The sequence below is a fragment of the Symphalangus syndactylus genome, chromosome 2 (genome assembly GCF_028878055.3).
Source record: "Symphalangus syndactylus isolate Jambi chromosome 2, NHGRI_mSymSyn1-v2.1_pri, whole genome shotgun sequence".
Classification (NCBI taxonomy): Eukaryota; Metazoa; Chordata; class Mammalia; order Primates; family Hylobatidae; genus Symphalangus; species Symphalangus syndactylus.
The window spans coordinates 8,803,596-8,817,230 of record NC_072424.2 but is presented as its reverse complement, the minus strand read 5'-3'; the positions used below and the strand labels follow the sequence as shown (position 1 = coordinate 8,817,230).

Here is a 13,635-nt window from a genome sequence, read left to right as displayed (position 1 = left end):
ACGTGTGGGTTCCGAGAGCTCCCTCGTCAGCTTCTGCAAATCGTTTTGCATATTCCCAGTGCTGTATTTATATTCCTGGCTCACATTGGTTTTTGTTTTTTGTTTTTCCTATCTTAAAGCTTATTTTTGAAGTGAATTTTTAATGCTTTCAGTTGAGTAGGGATTTGTGGAATTTTGGGGGGTGAGGAGGTGCAGTGGAGAAAAGGGAGAAAATGGTTGTTTCTTGGCTCTCAGCATAAGCTATGTTTTCCATCATATGAAATGAAACGCCTATATGGGGCAGCTGTGATTTTAAGTGAAAGTCATTTCCCAGTTGTTTCTAATGTCTAGAAATTAGGTTTGTTTTTATTTTAATTGTCAAAGGGAGACACTGTGGGTGAGGAAGAGTCCCTGCCGCCGCCTCCCCTGACGTGCCCCTGCTTGGGCAGACGCCTCCCCAGCAAGGTGGGGGCCGCGCTGGACAGCACCCAGGACCACGGCCTTGTTCTTTTCCTTCTCACTGTGTTTTCCTCTCGGGTAGGGGTGAGGGTGGTTATTTTACTCACATCTCTGAGCCTTAAAGTGGATCTTCTGCAAATCATCTCCAGAGTCATCTGAGGGCGCCGGGCTGAAGTCTCTATGTTGGGAGCCGTCCCCAGCTCCTCTCCTTAGGACTTCTGATTCTGCTTCAACCAAGCATATTCCTGCCTCATCCGGAACATTCCTCACCCTCTGCCCCAGTGCAGGCCGTGTCCACATCTCAGGGATGCAGCATGGTGTCTTTTTAAAGTTTTGGTTGGCGTGGATGAGAGCATCTCTGCTGAGGCTGCTGTGCGGGTGTGGGCTGGGTACATCTGTGCCTCTGGGCACCGTACACCAAATGGCACTCATCCCAGTGAGAACATGGCCTGGGCATTAGATAGGATCCTTAGTGTGAGGGAGGCCTCAACCATAAAGGGACTGAGGGGAGAGACAGGAAGGGTCCAGGTATAAGAAGAGCTGCCCACGACAGGGGGTGTGGCAGTGGGACCAGGAAGAATGGGTCTCAATAATGTGGCCCCTTCCGCAAGCTGGGGAGCGATGGGGGCTTCTGCTGTTGGGTGTTGAAGAGGAATCTTTGGTTTGCAGATGAGGGTGGGGCAGGTCTTTGCCCATCCTCTGATCGTACATGTAGAAGTTTGCAACATGAAGGGCAGACTGTGGTGGAGTTCTTTGGCAGTTAGGAAAGCAAGCCAGGGCACAGACGTGTTCCCTGAAAGGCAGGATGTGGGCACCACAGGGTCTGCCCCTGATTGGCATGTCAGCCCTGCAAACAAGAGCGCCGAGCAGAGGGAGCGGCGATTGGATTGGAGAGCAGAGGCTCCCACCTGGCTCGCATACTCCTACATACATGCCACACGCATGCCAGGGTGCTTAGGAATCATGAAAGCTGCAGGCTCAGGGGAGCTGCGATGCTCATCGTGAAGATGCAGAGCCGGAGAGGCCACCCGGGCAGGAAGGCCAGAGCTGGTCGCCTCCAGGTGGTCTCAGGATCCCAGGGCAGGAGGCAGCCATGTGGTGCTGAAGGGGAAACGAGGGCATAGAGGCCGTGCCCTGGAGCTGGAATGGCAGAGAGGGCTTTCTTAGTGCCAGGGCCTGCAAATTCCCAACAAGGGCTCACTGGAATCTTCCTCCCGCCATCCTCCCAGGCTCCCCATTGGCCGGCCAGGCCCCTGGAATTACCTCTCTGGTGCCCTGTCCTCCTCCATGCTCTCCTCTAAGGGCCCTCACTGGCACTTTTGCCCTCCTTAACTAGGTAGCACTAAACCAGGAGACATCTAGAATCCTGTCTGAGACATCTTCGAGAGTCACTTTATTAACTAGACAGAAGGAGGTCTCTACAGGTTAGAGTCTGAGGAACCTCTGTTTTCTTTGTGATATTCTCTAGTGAGTGTTCCAGGAAAGAACATGCCCCACCGTCTCCCGTCTGCTTGCAGATAGCGATGAGGTGGGAGAGGGGCCTGGGAGTGTGCTCTTCATTCTCCACCTGCTCCCCCGAGGAGGTGGTCATGGTCACTCACCTGACGAGCCCAGGCTCTGAGCTTCTGCCCCTTTACTGAGCAAATGCATGAAGTCAACCGTGCTCTTTTATTATGTAACTTTTTTTTTAGGTTCAGGGGTACATGTGCATGTTTGTTGTATAGGTAACTTGCCTGTCACAGGGGTTTTGTGTGCGGATTACTTCATCATCCGCATGATGAGCATAGTACCCAATAGGTAGGTCTTCAATCCTCACCCTCCTCCCACCCTCAAGTAGGCACCATTGTCTGCTGTTCCCTTCTTTGCGGCCATGTGCACTCAGTGATTAGCATCCACTTCTAAGTGAGAACACATCCGTGTTGCTGCAAAGGACAACAAGGATGCAAATGATCTCGTTCTTTTATTATGGCTGCATAGTATTCTGTGGGGTATATTTACCACATTTTCTTTATCCAATCTCCTATTGATGGGCATTTAGGTTCAGTCCATGTCTTTACTATTGTGAATAATGCTGCAGTGAACATACGCGTGCACGTATCTTTGTGGTAGAACTATTTATATTCCTTTGGGTGTGTACCCAATAATAGGATTGTGGATTGAATGGTAATTGTGTTTTAAGTTCTTTGAGAAGTCACCAAACTGCTTTCTACAGTGGATGAACTAATTTACATTCCCACCAAGAGCATATAAGCATTCCCTTTTCTCTACAGCCTCACCGGCATCTGTTATTTTTTGACTTTTTAATAAAAGCCATTCTGACTGGTGTGAGATGGTGTCTCATTGTGGTTTTGATTTGCATTTCTCTAATGATTAGTGACGTTGAGTATTTTTTTCATATGCTTGTTGGCCATATGTATGTCTTCTTTTGAAAAGTGTTTGTTCATGACCTTTGCCCACTTTTTTTTTACAGGGTTGATTGTTTTTTGCTTGTTAATTTGTTTAGGTTCTTTATGGTTTCTGGATATTAGACCTTTGGGGGTCACATAGTCTGCAAAGTGTGCTTCTTATGCAAGCACCCAGCCTTCTGCACTGGGACGGGCCACGTGGGAGGAGCCAGAGCATGGGAGAGTTTACCCCCTCCAGACCCTGAACTTGCTGCTGTGAGGATCCCTCCTGCCATGTATCCTCCTGGGTGTGAAGAGGCCTCCTGTGTGAGCTGCACCACTGTCTCAAGGATTCCTGGCCTGGAGGCATCTCTGAAATTTCTCAGAATGCCCAATTTGCACCAGAGATAGAGCCAGGCCCCTTGGGATGGAAAAGAAAAAGAAACTAGATTTACTTATTAAAGTTTCTAGAACTTCCTTGGTATCTCTAGAAAACTTTTTTTAAAAGGGGCTTTCTTTTTAAGTTGGATTTCTATCCATTATTTACCTGAGACATAATTTCAGCTGATCAAAGTTGTAGAGTGCTGGCAAGTGCCAAGCCTTATGATAGATGTAGTGCCTTTTGACAAATGACCATATATGCACAGCTCTGTTTCTGGACTCTGTTCTATCCATTTTTCTGCTTGTCCTCATGCCAGCATGGCCCCAGCTTCATTGCTGTGGCTCTGTAGTAAGTCTTGGTGTCTTGTAGAAGTTCTCCAAATTTTGTTTTTTTCCACAATTGTTTTGGCTCTTCTTAGTCCTTTGCATTTCCATGTAGAATAAGTGGATTAATTAGTATGGAAAAACCTGTGATTTTCATTGAACTGCATTCAATCTATAGATCTATTTGCAGAGATATTTCACAATTTTGAGTCTCGATCTTTGATTGTGGCGTTTAGCTCCATATTTGTTTTCTTTGTTACATCTCAACATGGTTTTGTCATTTTTTAGTATACAAATCTTTTAAATATATTCCACATAAATTTATCCATAAGTTTTTCATGTGTTTTTTTTTTGTCCTTTAAAAATGCTGTATTTTTAGTTTCAATTCCCAGTATTTATTTGCTAGTGATGAGAATTACAGGAGCTTTCTGTAAATTTGTCTAGTATGCTGTGAGTTGCCGAACAAATTTATTCTAGTTCTAGTTGCCCAAGGATTCTTTAGTATCTTCCATGTACGTGAATTTCTTGTTTGAGAATGAAGACAGTTTTGTTTCTTCCTTTACACTATGTATGCTGTTAGTTTCTTTTTCTTACTTTATTGTACTGGCTAGGGTCTCCATACTGCGTTCAACAGGAGTTGGAAAAGTAAACATCCTCTGTTCCTGATCTTAGGGGTAAAGCACTCAGTATTTTACTGTTAAATATAAATACACATTCTTGTAAATTCCCATTGAAGTTCTATTCTTGTAGGCTGAGAGTTTTATTATGGAAGGGTGTGTCATTTTGTCAGGTGCCTTTTTGCATCTGTTGTAATGTTTATGTGGTTTCTGTCTTTTATTCTGATCATATGGAGAAATGCAGTAATTGATTTTCTAATGCTCAACAAACCTCGCTTGTCTTTGATAAGTGCCGCTTGCTTTGAGAAATGCATGCATACGTCTCTCCCTGTATACGTATGTGTATAATTCCAGCATTATTTCTATATACATAGAAATAATAAATATACAAATAATGCTGGTTATATATTTGCTAATATTTTACAAATTGTGGGATACTGGTCTGCAGTTTTCACATTTTGTCTTTTTTAGGCTTTATTATCAGGGTAATGCTGGCTTCATAAAGTGAATTGATGTATTCTCTCTTTTTCCGCTTTTTAAAATTGTTTAGGATTGGTATTTTTTTTTTATTTAAATGTTTGAAAACATCTGGGCCTGGAATTTTCTTTGCAGGAAGGTTATTAATTTTAAAAATATATATAATACTATTCAGATTTTCAATTTCTTCATGACTCAGTTTTGGTTATCTGTCTTTCAAAGAGTTTGTTTGTTTTATCTAAGTGGTTGAGTTTATTGGCATTAATTGTTCATAATCTTCTCTTATCCAGTTATCCCTCTTAGGTCTCTAGGGCGCGCCATGATGATGCTGTTCCACTGCCCTTTTTTTCCATTCCTGGAATGGTACTTCCCACCGTCCAAATCAGTCTTGTTACAGGTTTATTCATTTTCTCAGTTCTGTATTTTATTTTTATTTTTGTTATTTTACTCTCTTTCTAACTTTCTAAGATAGAAGCAGTGGGTCCCACTGAAGAAAAGCAGATAGCAGGCACTAAATTTCCCTGTAGGGTTAACTGTGTCAGTCTGACAGACCCCAGGCTGTGTGTCTTTGGAGGACAGAGACATTGGAGACCATTCATGATCCTTTCTAAGATTGGTCATTGATTGGAAACTTTGTTTGTTAAGTAATGTAAGTATTCAAAACTAGACATTAACTTCTAAGCAGTGCTTAAGCAGCATTCTACATGTTTTGATAGGGACCGTTTTTTAATATCTCTCAGTTTTAAATATTTATGTACTTTAATTTTTGTAAATGGTGATTACACTGTTCCATGTGCATTTGCGAGAATATACCCTGCCATTGTGTGCAGTCTTCTATAAATGTATGTTGGGTCAGGTTGTTTTGGCGTGTTGTGCTGGTCTTCCCTATCTTCTGACTTTGTGTCCCTGTTCAATCAGTTGAGAAAGGAGTGTTGAAGTCTGCAACTCGAATTATAGATTTGTCTCTTTTCCCCTTTGGTTCTGTCACCTCTTGCCTTGTACCTTCTGTACGTTTGCTAGTAGGTGCCTAATCACATGAGATCATGGCGTCCTCCTGACGCACTGGCCCCTTAACAGTATGAAATGTACGCTTTATCTCCGGCCATTTTTCTTACTCTGAAGTTACTTTGATATTAATATTGCTAGCTTTCTTGTGATTTGCCTATGCATGTGTATACTCTTTTCCATCCTTTTGCTTTTGATGTATTTCTTTATATTTATAGTGTGTTTCTTGGAACCAGGATATAGTGATCCAGTATGCAAGTCTGTACTTTTTATTTGAAATGTTTTAGTTAATGTACTCATCAGTAGGTATGGGTTTAGTCTACCATTTTGCTGATTTTTTCATTTGTACTTTTTATTCTTCATTCCCGTTTTCCTAATTCCCTGCCTTCTTTTGGATTGAATCCTTTTTTGATTTCATTTTATAATTACTATTTTATTATTAGTGCTACTTTTTTTTAAGTAGTTTGTTTAGTACAGTACTTTTTGTTAGAAATTCCAGAAATGATGGAATGTGCTATATCCACACTGTCCAGTATGGCAGGCACTGGCCACGTGTAGCTGTTGAGCACCTGACATGTGACTCGGGCAACTGAAGGAACTGGGTATGCAATTATGTTTAATTTTAAATAATTTAAATATAAATAGCCACTTGGGGATACCTGCTACCACACTGGGCAGGGTGACCGTAGGGTTTCTAATATTATTGTTAACTTCTCATGATCTACATTGAAAATGGTGTTCTGTGACGTCACGTGTAATGCAAGACCTTCACCACAGTGAACTTCCATTTGCCCCTTGAAGTCCCATGTACACGGCCATTGATCTTACTTCTACATGTTATAGACTCTCGAATACGTGGTTGTGACTTTTTCCTTTAAACAGTCAGTTGTCGAGAAATAATCATTTAGAATAGAAATTGAAAGTGAGAAAGTACTCTTTTCATGTATGCATTTTGATGTTCTAAATATGTTGAAAGGGCACAGGGGGGTTTAATGCCCTTCATCAGATGCATGGCTGCCATGTGTACAGTGATTGGAAAGGATGAGGAACAGGGACGCACGAGTGGGTAGGTGAATGCGAGGCTGTTGAAATGATTCCATGGTGAGCAGTGCATGGTTGCTTGGAACAGGAAGGAGTGGAGGTGTTAAGAAGTGGTTGAATTTGGGATCTCTTTGGAAGTATGATGCTCCAGCTGTTATCAGCAGAACTGTACGTGAAACGTACTTTGTTTGTTGAACATCCTCACCCCCTTTCCTATCGAATTTGCTTTTCAAAAATAGTGTGGACATTAAAAAGCCATCCCCATGTGCCTAATTTCAATTAGAAAATGTTGAATCACTATGAATTTGGTGAGTCATCCTGCACATAAGTAGAGCTATCCATCTAACTCTTAGAATTTGTTAACTATTAAGAGAGGAAGACGGAAGGTAATATAGAGATGACTATGAGTCATTTTATTTATTCATTATCCAACTAAAGGGTAGCAATTGATTGTATCACAGAACGGTGTTTGTTTTACATCTTTTGATTAGGAGCAGTGGTTTATGGCATAGACTTGCTTAATTTCCTCCTGTTTCTTCATCTGGAGTGGATAACTCTTTCACAACAGAAGGCAATAAAAGATTTCTGGTTTATTCATTAATTTTGCTTTGAGAGGGAAGACCTGATCTCAAGGATAAGATGCTGGTTGGTATGATCTGAATCGAATGATTAGCAGTATGTTGCCCTTACTCTGATCTCCCCACAGTGTGAGAGATTTTCTCATCTTTGCATCGGTTTTTAGCCATGTTTTGGTGTTTAAGCAGAGATAAGGTTCCACCTTGAAAGCTCTGGAAGTAATTCTCAGATCACATATATTCATCTCAAATTTGAAATCTGGAGTGTTTGCCTTGAAATTAAATTGTGGTATTGTAAGCCATCAGTGGAATGATCCATGCTGGAACGTGATGCGGTCTAGTTTACACGGTATTGAATCATATAAGTATCTCATCTTTCCTCTTTGAATTCAGTATGACTTCACATAGGTGAGGTTAGCTTTTAAGTGTACACAGAGGTATGGTTAACTATCAGCAGACTTCAATTATCAATTGCTGATCTCAGAAAGCTAATTTTTCTTTAGTGTCCAATAACATTACATGGCTTTCTTTGTTTTATGTTTTGTGTATATGTGCTTAACTGTTTAAATAAGTTCTGGATTGCATCCAAATAAGGTTTGATATGGTCTCATTAAGAATATGATATTGTGAATAAATGTAATCCTGACTTTCAATAAATGGCCTGTAAAAAAAAAAAAAGCATTTAGAGCTAGTGAGTTGAGGGGCTTCGTCACACGGCTAAAGGAGATTTGAGTAGCCCCTGGAATGTTGAGTGACTTCTGACTTGTGGAAGTGCATGGAGCCCCGTTTTGTTGGCTGGCAGGATCTACGTGGGCCGAGCATACAGCCCTAGACAAGTGACTTGTTTCTCTGAATTCTGTTCCTAATCTCTGCTGCTCAATCTGTGGCCACCTGCAGAGGAGCCGGCTGGATGGCATCGTCCTTACCGAGCTCGCTGGGTGTCAGATCCTTCACTACTCCTTAGTGGCTGATTACTCTGTGTAGTGTAGGGTGCTGTAGGGTACGTAACTGATTAGTGCTTTGCAGATATAAGCAAAGTTTACAATGAAGCCCTTGCCCTTAGGAGCATACAGTCTAGTTATGAAGAGAAGACACAAGACACCCAGTCACATCACTGTGAACAGTCAAGTTTGCCAGGAGTCTGTTCAGACCTGGTGCTCCCTGAGCTGCGCTGAGCAGCAGTTCAGCGGGGATACCAAGTTGGGGAAGATGCCAAGTGGTAGGAAGGAGGCTGGGGCTCTGGTCTGCACATGCCAGCTGATGGAGTTCGGAGCTGGAGGGATATGGCCAATTCCCAATGCACTGGACCAGCCACCATCCAGAATTAGGAAGTAGATCAGCCCGTGCCTGGCATGCCTCGCTTTCTTTTCAGTTTCTAACATATATATAACCTTTTTAAGTGTGTGTGTGTGTATATACATATAAAACTTTAGTTTATAGAGTCTCGCTGTTTTGCCCAGGATGGAGTACAGTGGTGCAATCATAGCTTGCTGTAGCCTCAAGTGATCCCTCCCACCTCAGCCTCCCAAGTAGCTGGGACTACATACGTGCACCACCACGCCTGGCTAATTTTTTTGAAAGGACAAGTCTTGCTATGTTGCCCAGACTGGTCACCAACTCCTGGTCTCAAACAGTCTTCCTGCCTTGGCCTCCAAAGGAGCTAGGATTACAGGCATAAGCCACTGTGCCCAGCCTAATCTATATAGCCTCTCAAACAGGTATCTGCATTTGTATACTAGGGGAGAATGTAGGCCGCACACCCTCCTCCTCAAGAAACAACTTGAACGCATACCATTCTGCCATCTCAGCCAAGGCGATCGCCTGTGCCCTTCCTAGGAGCTTGGAGACCCCCTCTCCCTGCTAGCCCCATGCAGGGGTCTTCCCATGTGTACCCTGCAGCACCGCCCACCTGTCTGAGTTTGATGGGGCCTCCAGGCCCCCTGCCTTGGTGAGGCAGCACGCTCAGCGCCTGCAAGAATCTTCTTGCCCACCAGTTCCTTTTTCTTTTACCAAGGATTTCACACACTGGGACATTTTGTGCCAACAATTATTAATCAATGTTAAGATTGACTGGGTTTGTGGACTGTGCCCAGGGTTTCTGCACCTCACGGCAGATTTCCTGGCAGCCTTGGGGATGGTCCTGCTCCCCCGGGGACAGCTTCCATCTCGTGGTGTAGCTTTGGGAGTGGGGCCCACTGAAGAAAAGCAGATAGCAGGCACTGAAGTTCCTGCAGCCTGATGGACCCCAGGCCGTGTGTCTTTGGAGGACAGAGACATTGGCCTACAGTAAAATAAAATCAGATGAGAAAGGGTGGGGAGGCTCTCCTGCTGTAAAGGGATTATGTATTCATACTCGAAATAGGGATGCATTAGGGGTATAGATTGTAATCTCTACATCCCCAATCCATGAAAACAAAACAGAAATGGAGGGCCAAGAAACCCACACAGGGAAGACACGAAATAACAGACATACCTGATTTATCCAAGAGAAGGCAGAGGAGGGAAACAAAAGGATGAATAACAGTTGAGGCAAGCAGGACGTAACTCGCAGGATGTTCAGTGTGCCCGGTGCGAGAGCGAGGACTTCGGAAGTCAGTGGACCCAGTGGAGACCCAGATGAAAGTCAGAGATGGTCTCACTGTAGGAACACGGTGTGCAACCGTAGACTAAGGCAGCACACCTTAAACATAGCCTAAGAGATGCACCGTGCAGGGCAGGCACCCACATGAAACGGCTGTGTAAATATGCGACGAAGTAGATATTAAGAAAAGTAGGAAGGAACAGTAAAAATAAGATCAGATATCAGCAAAGCAGAAAATGGTATTACAGAGATGTTAACAAAGGCAAAAATTACGTCCTTGGAAAGATTCGTAAAAATTTTCAAAATTGCCAGCCAAGCTGATGAAGAAAAACGAAATGACAAATAATATAAATGAAAAGGAAAGATCACTACGGAATCTACAAACGTTCAAAGATAATGAGGATGTTATTTAAAACTTTATGCTGACAAATTTGACAGTTTAGATAAAATGAGCTACGTTTTTTTCAGAGCTTACCAATTTAAAGAAATTGAAAATTAAAAATCTTCCCTCAAAGAAAAATCTAGGCCCATACAACTTCACTGTTCAGTTTTATCAAATAGTTAAGGAAGAAGTAATTCCAGTCTTATGTTAACCCTTTCAAGGAATAGCAGAGGAGAGAATAATTGCTAGCTTGTTTCATAAGACCAACACAACCATGACACCAAGATGCCAAGACCTGGCAAGGATGTTTGAGAAATGATGACCACAGACCAATGTCTCTCATGAACCCAAATTTTAAAATCCTATTAAAATATTAGAAAGTCAATTTTACAATATAGAAAAACATGTATATTTCCAGTGGGGTTTATTCCATTCAAAAATCAATCGGTGTAATTCTCCACATTCACAGAGGAAAAGAGAATAACTTTATGGTGATAATGATCATAGTAACCAAAAAAAGTATTTGACAAATTTCAACATCCATTCACGATGAAAATTCACTGCAAAGTAAGAATATAAAGAAATTTGTCTTACATGACAACGTGTATACAAGTGTGCACACGTGTGTGTGCATGTGTGTGCATGCATGTATGTGTGTGTACACGTGTGCACCTGTGGTTTTCTCTCTGTGTTTCTTCCAGTACTGATCAGGGTTGCTTGTTTTCAGTAGTTTTCAAGTGCTCTACCTTCAGGTTTTCCCCAGCTAAATCTTTCCCATTTCTTTCTCTAAATCCCTTTTTGATATCTGCAGTTATTTTCAACTCATCACCAACATTTTAGTCTTGATTAGAATCTTCCCAGAAAAGACAGGTTTTCCTTCTGATTCCCACGTGTCCCTTCAGCTCGTGATGGCGCAGAATAGGTTTGCTTGCAAGTTAGTGAAACCTGAGGCTGCCTTCCTGGGCAGAGTGGCGATTTGTATTGGGCCGACAGGGCAGCCGCTGTTACTTATGGACAGGTGGACTAGGCTGTTTTTCACCCTGAGGAACCGCTCCGCACTCCGGAAGAGCCACTGGAGTTTATCAGCCTGCGCGTAAGCATGCGGGGAGGGGGTCAAGAACATTTAGTAGAATAGTCCGTGCTCCAGGTGATCAGTCCCCCCCCGCCCACCCACATGCCTCTCCTTCTCCATCCCACCCGCATTTTGAGTCATTGGGGGATTAATTTATTCGTGTCTCGTAAGCACTGGCAGAGACCACCGGTGTGAACCGCATTGGTAAAGACTGAGGAGTTCTTTTTGAGACTTCCTTGAGCTTCCGGCAGCACGTGTGAGTTTCAGGGGTGACTGGAATGTTTCTCCCTGGAGGGAGGCCTGATGCCCTGGAGCTGGCTCCAGTCTGGGCCCCGCGGCGTGTTCTGCCTGCTGCCATCTACCTGCAGGGAGACGCCTGAGCTGGGAAGGTTCTGAGGGTTGGCAGGGTGCTCTGCCGTGCTCTTTGGGAGGGTCCCCTTGGCTGTTCTGCATGCCCAGGGCTGTGCTCTCCGTGGAAAGCTACGTTGGAGACGACAGGCTCCGGTTCTGGCTACACCAGCCTGACTTCTGCTGGACAGTGCCATTTTCTGCCTCTGATAACACTGTGGTGAAGCGCCTTGGGTAAAGCAACAGATTTTTTTTTCAATATGCACTATAATTATTTTTTTCAGAACTAATAATAATAACCCAGCGAAGTCAAAACTGAATTGTTTTATAAACTATGGAGCTGGTGTCAGGAGATGCAGGGAGGGCTTCTCATCTGAGTCAGTGGCAGAGCACATAGTACAAGAAGCGTGGGTAGGTTCCTAGCACACCCAGAGATCAAGGAGAGTGATGGGTGCTGCCCGCCTCTGAGGAGACAGAGGCGACTGCCACCCGCCGTGTCCCTCACACTGGCTTTCAGAAGGCTCCACGCAATCCGGCTCACAGGCAGGAAGAAAAGCTGTGGGCCGTGTGTCTCCCTTGGTTATGGCTCAGTTTTAATGTAATTAGAAGCTCAACTTAAAAGTGAGATATCAAAGGAAGCCTTCAGTTGCTGAAGATGTGTGTGCTGGGGGATGAGGGCGTGGGTTGAAAAGTATCCAGTGACTGTTTTTCTCACGTGGATCAGTCTAACATATGTGACTCTGGTAATTGAAGATGGTGACAGGCTAAACTAAGCTGGGATTCCCCAGGGAGAGACTAGGATTTCTGGAACCAGTCTAACAAAAACAGAAACTTGAAGGAGAAAACAGAATATGCCCCCCCTCTCTTCCCTGCCTCCCTCCTCTACTCAGAAAAAAAAAAAAAAAAAGAAAAAACAGAAAAAAAAAGTAGCTTTTGCAGTGAAGAATTCAGTTTTTCGCCCCCGAGTATATGATAGTAGTGACTTTGGTGTTCCTGGTACAGACCTATATTTTTTTGTGATGTCTTCATCTGGCCCCTGGCCCTCCACTCTTCATGATGAGTATGAGACCTGTGCACTGAGGGTCCCCACCAGTACTTCCTTCCTCACAGCCATATGATTTCATCCGGAAGCGGACTCTAAAAATAAACACCCTCATGTTAGCCTTTTTCTACCATGCTTCATGTTTTGCTCTTGTATAAATATCTGCCACGTTTCCACTGGGAATTATTGCTGTTATATATTTTACAGACACTTGACTGTCATCTAAGTGGCTTATTTTATTCCCATAGCTAGAAGAAAAATACAAAAATAATTTTGTAACGTGAATGTGATTGTGAGCCAGGAGTTATGTTCTGAGAAGGAGCTGAGAGTAAATTATATTCCTGCTTTATTGTGTTGATGTTGTCTTACCTGTTGCGTCCTGAGTTAGCCTTTGTTGTTCCAAGTTATTAACCAGAGGTGGCTTGATAATGACGCCACTTTGGAAGCATCTGGCTGGTGTTTAAAACTCTAGCTGGTGATAAATATATTTTAGTCCTATTAGCGAAGAATTGTAACATTTTAGTCCTATTAATGAAGAATTTTAACATCCATGCAGATGAGCGGCATCCTAAAAGCAGTTTCAGATGCTTTGGGGTGTTTTCTACCGAAGATGCTTTTGTAGAAATACAGCCTTCCTTTTCATTTTTTACACTGGTCTGTTCATCAAAAGCCATAACTTCATGGAACTTGCTTCTGTGGAATGAACTAAATGTAAATTATTTTTCCAAAAGCTTTATGAGTTTCTCATACATGTTTTGGAAAAAGTAGAAAAACACTAGGAAGAAGTTCCAGTGAGCAAACGTTTCCCGACGTGTTTCATGTTTTGCTCTGGTTTGAAGCAGGGCGTTTTGTGGAAGGTGGGGCTGGTGGATCGCTCGGTTGCTGGGCAGTGCTGGTCACTGCCTTTCTCTGGTTGAGCTGGTCTTGAGTCCTGGTGCCTGTGTCTGCTCTGGCATTGACCCCGTGGT

General features: G+C 43.3%; 1 protein-coding gene across 1 annotated transcript in view; it reads left to right on the top strand.

Annotated features, from left to right (window-relative positions):
• MGMT (O-6-methylguanine-DNA methyltransferase) overlaps positions 1 to 13,635 on the top strand; it is a 299,041-nt gene that overhangs the window by 152,652 nt on the left and 132,754 nt on the right. The window lies entirely within an intron of this gene.